Source organism: Dioscorea cayenensis, chromosome 1 (genome assembly GCF_009730915.1).
Source record: "Dioscorea cayenensis subsp. rotundata cultivar TDr96_F1 chromosome 1, TDr96_F1_v2_PseudoChromosome.rev07_lg8_w22 25.fasta, whole genome shotgun sequence".
Classification (NCBI taxonomy): Eukaryota; Viridiplantae; Streptophyta; class Magnoliopsida; order Dioscoreales; family Dioscoreaceae; genus Dioscorea; species Dioscorea cayenensis.
Window position 1 is genome coordinate 12,689,394 of NC_052471.1, and position 12,746 is coordinate 12,702,139.

General features: G+C 40.9%; 2 non-coding genes across 2 annotated transcripts; both read right to left on the minus strand.

The window, feature by feature from the left end:
- Positions 1-3,439: 3,439 nt before the first annotated feature.
- Positions 3,440-3,546, minus strand: LOC120268864. Its single transcript, XR_005539059.1, has one exon. It is a non-coding gene; the product is annotated as a small nucleolar RNA R71 (small nucleolar RNA).
- An 8,931-nt stretch (positions 3,547-12,477) lies between these two features.
- On the minus strand, positions 12,478-12,583 carry LOC120266094. Its single transcript, XR_005537942.1, has one exon. It is a non-coding gene; the product is annotated as a small nucleolar RNA R71 (small nucleolar RNA).
- Between the last annotated feature and the right edge of the window lie 163 nt (positions 12,584-12,746).

Consider the following 12,746-nt stretch of genomic DNA (forward strand, 5'->3'; position numbering starts at 1 on the left):
GATGTGTTTTTATGAAATGGCCGGAGGAATAGGATCAATAGCTATAATTTGTCATAGATAATCTTTAATGTAAACTTAGTCTTTATAGAGGCTATTATAACCACCTCTAAAACTATAGAGGGGTAATGAAAACTTAGTAGCTATAGAAGCGGTTATAAACACCTCTAAAACTATTGAGAATAATGAAAACTTAGTAGCTATAGAGGCGGTTATAACCGCCTCTACTCTTGTCATTAAAAACCACTTTCATAGATGAAACTTATCCCAACGGTTGGTACAAACTGGCTCTAAAGCGTAGAGCCGACTTGATACGAGGCAGGTTAGAGGTGGGTTAAAAAACCAACACTATACCTATAGAAGCAGTTATAACCGCCTCTATAGGTCTTGAAAACAGCCTCGAAAGAACTTTTTTGGTGTAGTGTGGATACAGAAAGGTGAATATGTTTTTCTAGCCCACCCAAATTATAAGAAACAATATGCTGCCAAAATTTCCACAAGTCCACCAACCAGCAGATATAGATTCATTCTGACAAATCTTAAAACTATACAGTGAAAAGATACTATTTAAGTCTTCATATGATCACCCATAATTAAACATTACCTATTAAAATAGATATAATATATTTAAATAATAATCATGTATTGATATGATAAATTTCCCAATAAAACCAGAAGTGTATGAATACAAACTGCTGCATTTCAATCCATATCACTTAAAGGGAAAAGTTTAAAATCTAACAATATATTTTCCCAAAAAGCTATCAAGTGGCATAACATAAGGTTCTAAATAACTTAAATAGCCATCAACATTGTACACTAGTTTAGGTTTGATAATTATATTGGACAATCTGCACCATTCAAGATACACACCAACCAAAACAAAAATATAAATAGTAAATTCGATTCTACCAAAAACGTAAGGCAAGTTACCTTTTTCCAGACATGCACCTTTTGTCCGTATAAGACCATAGATAAAACTCAAAGTGCGGCACCTACATACTCCATAAGTAGAGCTCTGAGATCTCAATAATGAAGAAAAAAAATTAGATCGCAGTTGAAGGATATGACCACTACAAAGAAGAAGTTTTATTGTCCATTTGTTAATAATAGTTAAAACAACAATAGATGCATCAGATCTTCTCTCATCAAAATATGGAAATATGACATTCCAAGTGCTGTTGAAACAAGAAAAGAACAAAAAAATACACCCAACATGTCTAATAAAAATTATATCTCCAAGAAAAGGGTTATACCTATCATAATTAATAAAACATTCTAATGTCAAATTTAAGCATAACTAGCCATGACCCCAGTTTTTGTGAATCTCAGTTGGGTATGGTTAGCAAATTGTCAATTCTTTTAACAAGATATCAGATTACTTTTCCACTTTAGGATGCAAGTTTGATGCATGCACTTTGAATACTTGTTTTCATACCCTAATTTCTTTATTTTACTTATTCTCAAGTGTACTTTTATACATGAGTAGTACTATTACGGGTATTCTTGTCATATGTGCAGAAATCAGAGGCTCAGTACATTTTGGGGCAAATTTGGAATGAAAATATAATATAGGAGTTCAAGTGTTCAAGCCTGACACATGCGGGACACGCCCGTGTCATACCCCCCGAAGTTCTTAGCCAATTATTGACTTAGTGAGATTTTGGTGCTAAAGGATATTTGCAAGATCAACACAGTTAGGAAATGGTCATGTTAATGCCCCCGAATAGCACAGGATATCGGTCATATCCTAGCGTTGCACAGTCACAACATGATCGTGTCCTTGCCACTGAACTTTTCAGGCTGAGACACTCGTTGTTACCTTTGTCATCCCCAGCATGACACGGTCTAAGACATGATTATTCGCAGACCGTGTCGAACCCGAAAAGTGCCTTTATAACTCCAGTTTTAAGGTTTCCTCTTCATCTTTGTTTGGGGATTTTCTTCTCCACCGGGAGGACATTGATGAGGACGAAGACCGAGCTTATCCACACCTTCTAGGGTGTAACGGAATTAGTGGGAAGCATAAGAGAAGTGGTGTTAGCACAAGGAGCTCGACATCGGAGACATATCTTAGAGTGAAGGGAGTCATGTCTTCTTTCTCTAGATCTAGTCTTTTCTCTTCCATGTTGTACCCACCAATGAGGGGCTAACCGGTTACAGTGCCCAGGGGTGGGAACTTTGTACTTTGAATGCTAAAAAAAATTTTACTCTTTTGATATACGGAGTTATTTTGGTTCTTCTGTTAATCTTGTGTTGGTATAACTTGATGTGTTTGATTTGCATAGTTGCTTGGGTATGACTTTGATGTGTGGATTGGCGTAGTTGTGATTAGCTTGCATGATTGCAAAACTTGTTGTGCAAGAGGCCATAGTTACCTTAGCAAAACATGGTGTATATGAGAACCATTGCTGGCACATTGCTATTGAGCACACACTAGAACCCTAGAAAGTACCTAGTAGAACTTGAGAGTGAGTGAACATTCCCGAGTGCAAGGGGAATATCACGGGCCATTGTTCTCTTCTATTGACACTTGATCCAATCGCCTTTATCTCCATCCTTTCTCTTCCGTATCTTCCCTTTAATTGTTCTTTCATTTTTCTCAACTTCATCATCTATTTAATTGTCACTAGAGATCGGTGTTAAGTTAGTATTTTTAGTCAGGCCCCTGAGGTTTAACAACCCTACCCCTCACAAGCCAGTATAGTTGCGGAGAACACATCAAGTTTTTGGAGCCATTGCCGGGGACAAGCAACAATTTAGAAAGCTTATAATCTACTGTCTAGTTTGTTTATATTGTGCATATTTGTGTATATCTTCTTTTATTATCATCGCGTTCTTTATTTGGTCATTACTTTCTTGCTTTACTTTGAATTTTCTGTGAGCTTACATTGGGTTCATCTGTTAAGCACAGGTACAAGTGTATGATCTGTGGGAGACCTCTCCAGTTAACCCTGATCAAGAAGTAGAGAGAACCTTCAAAAGAAGACTTTGTCAAATTAGTCTGAGGAAAATAAGGTATGTTGAAATTAGTGTGGAAATGGATCAGGGCGAAGAAATGGCCGGTATTCAACAGTAGAGTATCTCAGATTTTGCACAGCCAAATCTCGAGGTGGTTGGTTCAAGCATTGTTCATCCTCCCATTGCTGCAAATAATTTTGAGTTGAAGCCAAATTTCATCTAGTTGGTGCAATAGATGTGTCAGTTTGACGGGTTTTAGGATGAAGACCCATATGAGCACCTCAGAAGTTTCTTGGAAATCTTTAACACATATAAGGCGAGCAACATCTCTGAGGAGGTAGTTCGTCTGAGACTCTTCCTATTCACAGTGTGAGGAAGGGCCAAGCAATGGCTAAATTGCTTGCTACCAGGGTCTCTTACAACATGGAAGCAGGTTTCTAAGGCATTTGTCGCTAGATACTTCCCTCCTACAAAGATCACCAAGCTCTGAAGCGATATCTCTTCCTTTCGTTAATTGGAGTCCGAATCTTTGTATGAGACATGGGAAAGATACAAAGAGATACTACGAAAATGCCCACAACACGGAATTATTGAGTGGATTCAAATTCAAATTTTCTACAATGGGCTAAACACTTCCACCAAACAAATGCTTGATGTGGCCGCTGGCGGTTCATTATGTAATAAGAAACCTTGTGAGGCATAAAAGATGATTGAAGAAATGGTAAGCAATGGGTATCAATGGAGTTCTGAAAGGAACAGACCAGTGAAATCTACTGGTATCGATCAAGTGGATATCATCACAAATCTTGCAGCACAGGTTGAAGCAATATAAAAAAGGTTAGACAACATGCAATCCCCACCTTCAAGCTCAGGGCCCATTTAGGATAACTTTAGCCATTCAATTGACTCTAGCTTCCCACCTATTGGTGATGTAAGCACATAGCAAATTGAGCAAGTGGGTTTCCTTGGTCAGAATCATCTTTACCAAAATAATCCATATAGCAACACTTACAATGCCGGGTGGAGGAATCATTCAATTTTTTCATGGAGTCAGCCGGGGCAAGGTCAAGCAACACAACAGCAGTATAAGCCCACACCTCAGGTTGCATCACAATCACAATCTTCATCCTATTCTTATTCTACTAATGATCTCACCAATTTAATGGCTCAATTCATTAAGAGTGCTGAGACCCATTTTTCCGGTCATGAAGAGATGATTAGAAACACAAATACAACTGTGAGGAGCTTAGAACATCAAGTTTCTCAAATGTCCAACTTACTGGAAGAAAGATTACTAGGGACAATTCCAAGCAACACGATGGCTAACTTGAAAGAGTCATTGAAGGGTGTGTCCTTAAGAAGTGGGAAGCAACTACAAGATCCTGATGAGAAGAAACATGAACCAATAGTTGCTAAACCAGTGGTGATCTCTGACAGATAATGCCCCACAAATCAAAACTCTAATCCTAGCATATCAACAAAAACTTCTTTTCCCTTTCAAGGTAAAGAAAGACCAACAGGATGAGCAATACAAAAAGTTCCTAGACATGTTCAAGACTTTGCACATTAATGTTCCATTTGTAGAAGCCCTAACTCGGATGCCTAGGTATGCTAAGTTTCTGAAAGAATTTCTCACTAACAAGAGGAAATTAGAGGATGTGTCTTCAGTAACACTGAGTGAGGAGTGCTCTGTTTCGCTTTGCAACAATCTCCCCAAGAAAGAGAAGGATCCTAGAGGCTTTATTGTTCCATGCACGATTGGAGGTTTGGTCGGTGAAAAGGCACTTGCTGACTTTGGGGCAAGTATTAATTTGATGCCATACAAGATTTTCTAGAGCTTGGGTCTTGGGGAACCTAAACCTACAAACAAGACCACGGGGCATAATTGAGGATGTTTTGGTCAAGGTAGACAAATTTATATTTCCGGTGGACTTTGTCATCTTATATATTGATGATAAAGTGGAAGTGCCGTTAATCCTGGGATGACCATTTTTGGTGATGCCCAAAGCTCTCATTAATGTGAAAGATGGCCGAATGACTCTACGTGTTGGTGATGAAGAAACCACATTTAGGCTTCGCGACTTCATGTGACAAATGATGGATTTTGATGATACTTGTTATTTTGTTAATGTGGTTAATGAGGTTGTTTCTGATTTTATGCAGGAGACATTCTAGATGGTTGAACTCAATGACATTTTGGAGTACATCCCATTTGAGGATGATGAACTAGGGTTTGACAATAGATGAAATCTAGGGTTTTGAAGTGTTAGTATGCATGGACTCAAAGAAAAAGACACTCACTTCACCACCCAAACTGATTGTCCCTAACCATGTTCGAACTCGGACATTTGGTGAGATCTATTTAATTAACATGTTGCCTTGGTATCTACGCATGTCTTTTAGGTGGCCCAGAGAGGTCTCGATTTCATGAACCACCGTAAGAGAGTAACAGGTACGTCAAGCTAGTGACGTTAAACAAGCACTTCTTGGGAGGCAACCCAAGTTATTTGTTTTATGTTGGTTATCACTATTTTTCCTTTTTGTTTTGGGTTCGCTGTCTCCTATCCTTATTACATCTCCTCACTCATGGTCTTATGGTTGTCGTGATCTCTTTGGTTTGATTTTTGTGCTGTTTTGCATTTCATGTTTGGTTGTGTGCTTTATCTTTCATTTTGGGAGGAAGATTCTCTACTCTGAAACTTTCTAGGATAGACACTGGAGGACCCGGGCAGGGCACACTCATGTGTATGCCCCCTATTTTTTCTGACAAGAAATCTTTGTAAATTTTCAGGGCCGACACAGGCCTGAGACTATTGTGTCAATGTGAAACACATAGTTTGTACTCCTAGCACGATCGTGTCATTGATAAATTGTTATTTTTTCCATTTTTAGTGATTTTTGCCGGGGGCCGGGGGGGGGGATTGTTAGAACCCTTAGTGACACGGTCTTGTCGCCCCTTGATTTTTCTGCCCACAAACCCGTGATCCGACATGCACGCGTAGTGGCCGTGCATGGGGTGCGACCTTTAGGCTTCGGTGCTTCCTTTCAAAACCCTATCACCGGTACCCATACCACTTCACCGTGCTTCTTCCTTTGGAATCACCTGACGCTTCCCCCCTCCTTTTCGGCCTAGTTAGTGTGGTGTGCTTAGTTGCAACGTCCATCGATGACTCCCTTTCATCGATAACCTTCTTTTGTTTTTCTAGTGTTTCTCTAGTTTTGGTACGTCTCCAGTGTTTTATTGCAAGTACTTTGTGTTTTGGTTGTGTGATTATATGTTTTTCCGATTCTTAATACTTGTGTTCGTGTGGTTGGCATACCTCGTAGCTTTGTGCGTTGGCCCTGAGTGGATGTTGTTGGAGCCCCTCTTTCAGATCGATAACCAACCCTGGCACGATCGTGTTCGGCGTGACACGATCGTGCCCTAGCTGAGTTTTAATTTGCTTCTTGCTTGGACACGGTCACAGTGACCCTAGCACGATCGTGTCCAATCTTGGATTCGATACTTTGACCTGAGTTATTCTATGTTCTATTTGCGGATCATGCCGAAGAAGAATATTGCTGGTGGGCTTTCTAAGTGACCTAGGTCTACGTGTCATCACCTGGTGTGGAATATCGGCCCACACTTCATTCTTAGTCCTATATTGAGACATATGTTCATCTCTCTCATAGGTATTTTGGTGAGTCATGAGAAATAGATTGGGACATCTTGTGAGAAATCGGACTTAAGGCTGAGGTGTGACAATTATTGAGTGCAGCGGCTTGGTGGTAGTTGTTTCAGATCACTGAAACACCTATGAGCAATTGGTGCTCGTGTTGTTGTCCACTTGTGAGCTGTCGAGGGGCACAATCACTTTTCACCTTGCAGATTATATTCAGTTTCAGGTTTTCAGCGCACTACAACGTATGAGCCTTACTGAGTTTTCTATCCACCTGGGCTTGTACAATGCTGAGTTCAAACGCATCCCTGCTTACGATGTCTTGCTTACTTCTAGACTGGCAGGAGACCCCCTTTTCAATACCTAGCTGTGGTAGAGCACCACTCCCACATATGATCCCCATTGCACAAAGGGCACTGCACTCCACTCCCCCGTACTGTGGTACTTTCAATTCCTGCTCAGTCATTCTTTAATTCCTTGAAATGTCGTGGTAACAGCACTGAGGTTTCAGTTTGTGAGATTTCAACATTTTGCTGAGCATGGTTGACGGTTTTCATCTACATTTAGGATATGAGGTTACTGTATCCATCTCCTATCAGGGAACATCTCAACATGTGGGTGATTTCTTCGTCAATCCTTATATACTTGCCAAGTCTGCCACATGGGCATTCTTCAGGGGATCGACAGGGTTCGTGTGGTTTTGGTGTGTGGCGCCTATGACTCTTGAAACACTTCGTTCGATATGATTGGTTCACATGAGCACAACTATTCAGGGGATTGAGTACTGTATCTCTTTGCCCCGGGATCAGCCTGCTATAGACGCTGCTGCCCCAGCTTCTATATCTGCTCTCGAGCCACCTCTTGCCACATCTTCTTCGCTGCATTCACAGCCTCCATCTGCCACTTCTGGCCTTATTTTTTGTTCATCTACTGAGTTCCAATGGCTGCAGCAACAAGTGGTGCGCATTGCTGAGCATTTGGGAGTTCGTGTCTTGTCGGAGCCTGCTTCCTCTGTGCACCATTCGGTATATCAGTGTTGACACAACTGACTTGGGTGTCAGTGTTGGCACCACAACTACTTTCCCGATAGTGATTATGGCAATTCCACTAGTGCATAGAGTGACACATTCTGATTTAGTGATCCTTTTATTTCCTTTTTTATTTGCTTTTTATTTTTATCTTTTCATAGTTTGGGTTGTACTTTAGTCTGTATAAGATTCTCTCTACCGTATTGGCATTTTGGTTTGTTTACGTTTCTAGTTGCTGCTTTTTTATCCTATTACTGATGGTTGCTTCCCTTGTGTCCCAAATTTTATCTCAGGATTGGTGTGGTTGCTTGGAGTTTGTTTTGGGGGGATTACAATTGTGAACAACATAATTCAAGTCTCAATTTAGGGCAGTCGCTCTCCCTTTTTCCTTGCATTTCTCCTCATTTCATTGCATGGTTTATTTACATTGAGGACAATGTAACTATCAAGTGTAGGGAAGGGTCGCATGCTTGTGTGGGTAATGAGTGCCTTGTTCATGATGATCTATCATTAGTTAGCAGGTGATATTTAAACTTAGGGAGACAAGTGTGTGTTAGTAACCATTGTAGTGAAACTATGACTTACTCTCATTTCCCCAACCTAAAACTCTCATCACCTTACCTTAATTGTGGTTCAACGCTCCTCTTGTGTTAACAAAATATAAATATATATATATATATATATATGTTGGAAAGTCAGATTCCTTATTGAGAATGCCCTACCAATAATTTTGTAAAGTTTAGATTTGTAAATAGTTGGTGGAAAGAGCTATCATCTTGGATGAGTGAAAGCCTGACACGTGCTCGTGTTGCGTGTGAACCACAAGTGTATGGGTGTCAAAGTAATAAAAACCTGGTGAGTCAGGTAGTCGAATCCACAGGCAATAGGGTTACTAGTACTGACTTCTTCTCTGCTATCTAGCCTAATGATAAATGGAATGATGTGGCGATGTAATGTGTGAAGAAATGAATACCGGAGACGAATATGCAAGGGTTAAAATAGGGGGAAATCTCAATCGGTAAAAGTGGGGTATTCGGGTAATGCTCCCCTTAGGATTCAGGTATTAGGTATCGGATATGAAAAGTGTTTCTATGATGAGTAAGTTAAGTTGTGAAAATCCAAATATAATCGAAGCCTGCCTCCAGATCACTGATATTAGTCCCTTACGAGGTCCCGGTGGAGGAATCGCTCAATCTCAACACCTCACACCACATATGACAACAAAGCACTCTAGGGATTCCAAAAGGTGTATCCCTAAACACCTGTAATGTCCCAGTGGAGAAATCTATCAATCTCACACCTCACAACAAATATGGTTGCATAGAGTTTAGGGAATACGGAGATAGAATACACCAATCGGAGGGGAAAGGGGATGCTCCACTATCTCATGACTCACCTTCTCAACCCTCTTAAATCTTGAGGTTCTAACCCTAATGGAGACCTCTCACTCACCAAGGCAATAAATCATGCAAACCAAATAACCATAGGATCTATAAGGCAAGCAACCATTAGACAAGCAAGATGGAAAATTAATCAAACTCAAATTAAATAGAAACAAAAAGCAAATCCACAAAATATGAGAATCCTAGGGTTCATAAGGCCGAATACCCACTAGGGTTTTAGCTCTTCATGGAGCAATATACAAAACACACAATCAATGAATGAAAGTACATAAAAGCAATAGAAATAAACCCCCTTATATATGAACTGATGGCCTTGATGGAGAGCTTCGACGTCTTGAAGGACCCACTCCAAAGGTGGATTCACTAGTGGCTTCCTTGATGCTATGACGAAGGAGGAATTGATCAAAATTGGTGATGAAGCACCTCTAAAGGTGTTAAGACCTCCTCTCTAAACCCTAGCCGTCTCACCCCTCAAGAGCCACACAAAAAATGTTAAAGAATAGGGCAAAATGGCTATTTATAAGCCTAAACCCTCACCTGTCACGTGCCTCCACGCACCCATATTTATTTTCCATGCGCCCGCATGGTCTGTAGGAATTTCCAGGCGGGCGCATGAATAGTAATTTTACTACAGTATTGCTACAGCAAAAATGCTATTACGTTTTACTTTAGTGCTTTGCTATAGTACTTTTCACAAACACGGTCCAAACATTCTCCTCTTGAGGCCACATAATCCGGTACGCGATCATGTGGTAGCCTATAAGACTTTTCTTCATCGACACGTCTTCGAGGGATCTTGTAATCTTCAGAAAGAGAAGAAACATGAAGATGTGACTACCTTTGTGTCCTTCCAACTAGTTAATTGACTTGAATCTCCTTGGAAGTTAGCACACATCTTCACATTCATGAACTCCTCTCATGTCTTAGTCTTTGAATTGCACAAGAACTCTCAACATTGTGCCTTTATAGCCTATCTTTGATGTATTTTGATTCTTTAAGGCATTTGATAAGTGCTTGAGTGAACATGTTTTTATGCATGTTTTACATACATTGAGCATCATATTTTATACGGTTTATGTCTCATTTCGTGTATTGGGTGTTCTTTTATGCATATAGGTTGTGAAGGCATTGGGATTTCAAAAGGGAGCGAAGATAGGCTATTATGGCATAATATTGGGAGTTCTTGTACAAATCAAGTTGGAAGACACAAGAGGAGTTCGTGTATGAGGAGATGTGTGCCAACTTCCATAGTTTTTGCAAGCCAAGTTATTAATGGAAGGGCACAAAGGCAGCCATGTCTCCACATTCCTCCTCTTTGTAAAGATTTCAAGACCTTTCAAGACGCATTGATGAAGAAAAAGCCGTATAGCCTACCATATGATCGTGTGCCCGATCGTGTGGCCTTAAGAGGAGAATGTTTATCGTTGTGTAGCAAAATTACTGTAGCAGAATTACTGTTCACGCGCCCGCGCAGAAATTCCGTGCGGCCGCGTGGAAATTCCTGCAGCCCACGCGGGCGCGTGGGGGCACGTGACAGACGCGTTGTGAGGCTATAAATACACCTTTTGGCCGATTCTAAAGGGACTTTTTGCGGAGCTTTGAGCATAGACATTGAGAGAGAGATGGCTAGGGTTTGAGGAGAAGGTCTTCGCCGATTGATAGGGAGTTCTTCACCAACTTTGATAGATTCCTTCGACGTCATAGCATTTTGGGGAGCCATTGGCAACCTAACTTCGGAGAGGAATCCTTCAAGATGTAGAACTACCAATCAAGGCCAATCCGCGCGAATTCGAGGGGGTTTTCTCTATGGGTTTTATTGCTTTTCATTGTATTCATTATTGTTTTGTAACTAGGCCCATGGAGGGCTAAACCCTAGTAGGTATTTGGGCATGTGAACCCTAAGATTTATATTTTTTTGGATTGATTCTCTTAATGTTTCTAGTTAATCCGAGTTGTCTTGAGTTTTTAATCTTGTGATTTAATTGCTTGCTAGTGTTGTTAATCCTTGTGGTTGATTTACATTGCATGATTTAATACTTTAATGTGTGAATTCTCCATTAGAGTTAGATTTCCAAGATTAAAGAGGGCTGAGAGGGTGAGCCTTGAGATGGAGGAGTGTCCCCTTTCCCTTTTCGATTGAGTGTTTCCTATCTCCGTATTCCATATTCTCTTTTGCAACCATATTTGGTGTGAGGCGTGAGATTGCTCGATTTCTCCGCCGGGACCTTGTAGGGGGTTAGGATCCTTCGCCGGGGAATTAGGGTTGGATCTACATTTAGGAATCGGTTTCACTCTTAGGTTTCCTTAGAGCATATTGCGGTCATATGGGGTGTGAAGTGTTGAGATTGGTCGATTTCTCCATCGGGACCTTGTGAGGGGACTAGTGCCTTTTGCTTGGAGACAAGGATTGGTTATCGTTGGACTACCTCGACTCATTAGACTCGATTCTAGAGCATTTAGTGAATCTTGAGCTTTAAAGAAGATCTTAGGGGGATCATTGCCCGAATACCTCATCCTTAGTGATTGAGACTCTTCTACTTTATTTCTTGCATACTTGTTTGCTTTGCTTGCAATTAGTTCACTTCATTATATTCATCGATTCCGACTAGATAATTGAGAAGTGGTTATTACTAGTACTTCCGTTCCTCGTGGATTCGACTACCCGACTCACCGGGTAATTATTACTCGACACCCGTACACTTGCGGTTTACGTACGCATATTCGGACGTGTCAAGTTTTTTTGGCGCCGTTCTTGGGGAGCGGGATATTAGGAACACTAGGACTTGATTACTTTAATCATTCACATTTTTTTATTTGTTTTTTTCTATTTCATATTTCTTTCTTTTCGCCGTTCTCATTGTTTCTTTTTTTATTGATTTCAACTTCGGGTTATGACCCGAGGGAACCCTTTGACATTGGTTGAAGAGGGACCCGAAATTGAGCGAAGATTTCGTAGAAGGGGCAAGGAACACTGTACAAGAACGAGGACTCTCCAGCTGAAATAGATATCGAAAGATCGAGAAAAATATGGGCTGAACAAGAGGGGCAACAAAGGACATTATCAGATTTTTGCTAGGCCTACAATTAGGTAGGGACACGATCAAGCATTGTTAGGCCACGGTAGCTGCCCAAAAATTTTTGAGTTAAAGCCGGGTTTTATTCGAGATGGTTCAACGATGCACTGCAGTTCAATGGGTTAGCCGATGAAGACCCAAATAGTCATATTGAGAACTTCCTCGAAGTTTGTGATATGTTGAAGATCAATGGAGTCTCGGATGATGCAATCCGATTGAGAGCGTTCCCTTTTTCATTGAAGGGAAGAGCCAAGCAATGGCTTCATTCAACGCCACGAGCTTCTATCACAGCGTGGGGACGAGATGGTTGAGGCTTTCCTCGCAAAGGTATTTTTCCTCCCGGGTAAATCGGCAAAGCTTCGCAATGAAATATCTTCGTTTGCTCAGATAGAGCTTGAATCCTTATTTGAAACTTGGGAGCGTTTCAAAGACCTTTTGCGGAAGTGTCCACAACACGGGTTCCCCGAGTGGATGGTTATTCAATCATTTTACAATGGGTTGAACTCGAGTACCAAGCAACTCCTTGATGCGCCGTGGGAGGGACAATGGGAAACAAAACCCCGAGCAAGCCCGACAACTAATTGAGGAAATGGGATTGAATAGCTATCAATGGAATGCAAGGGA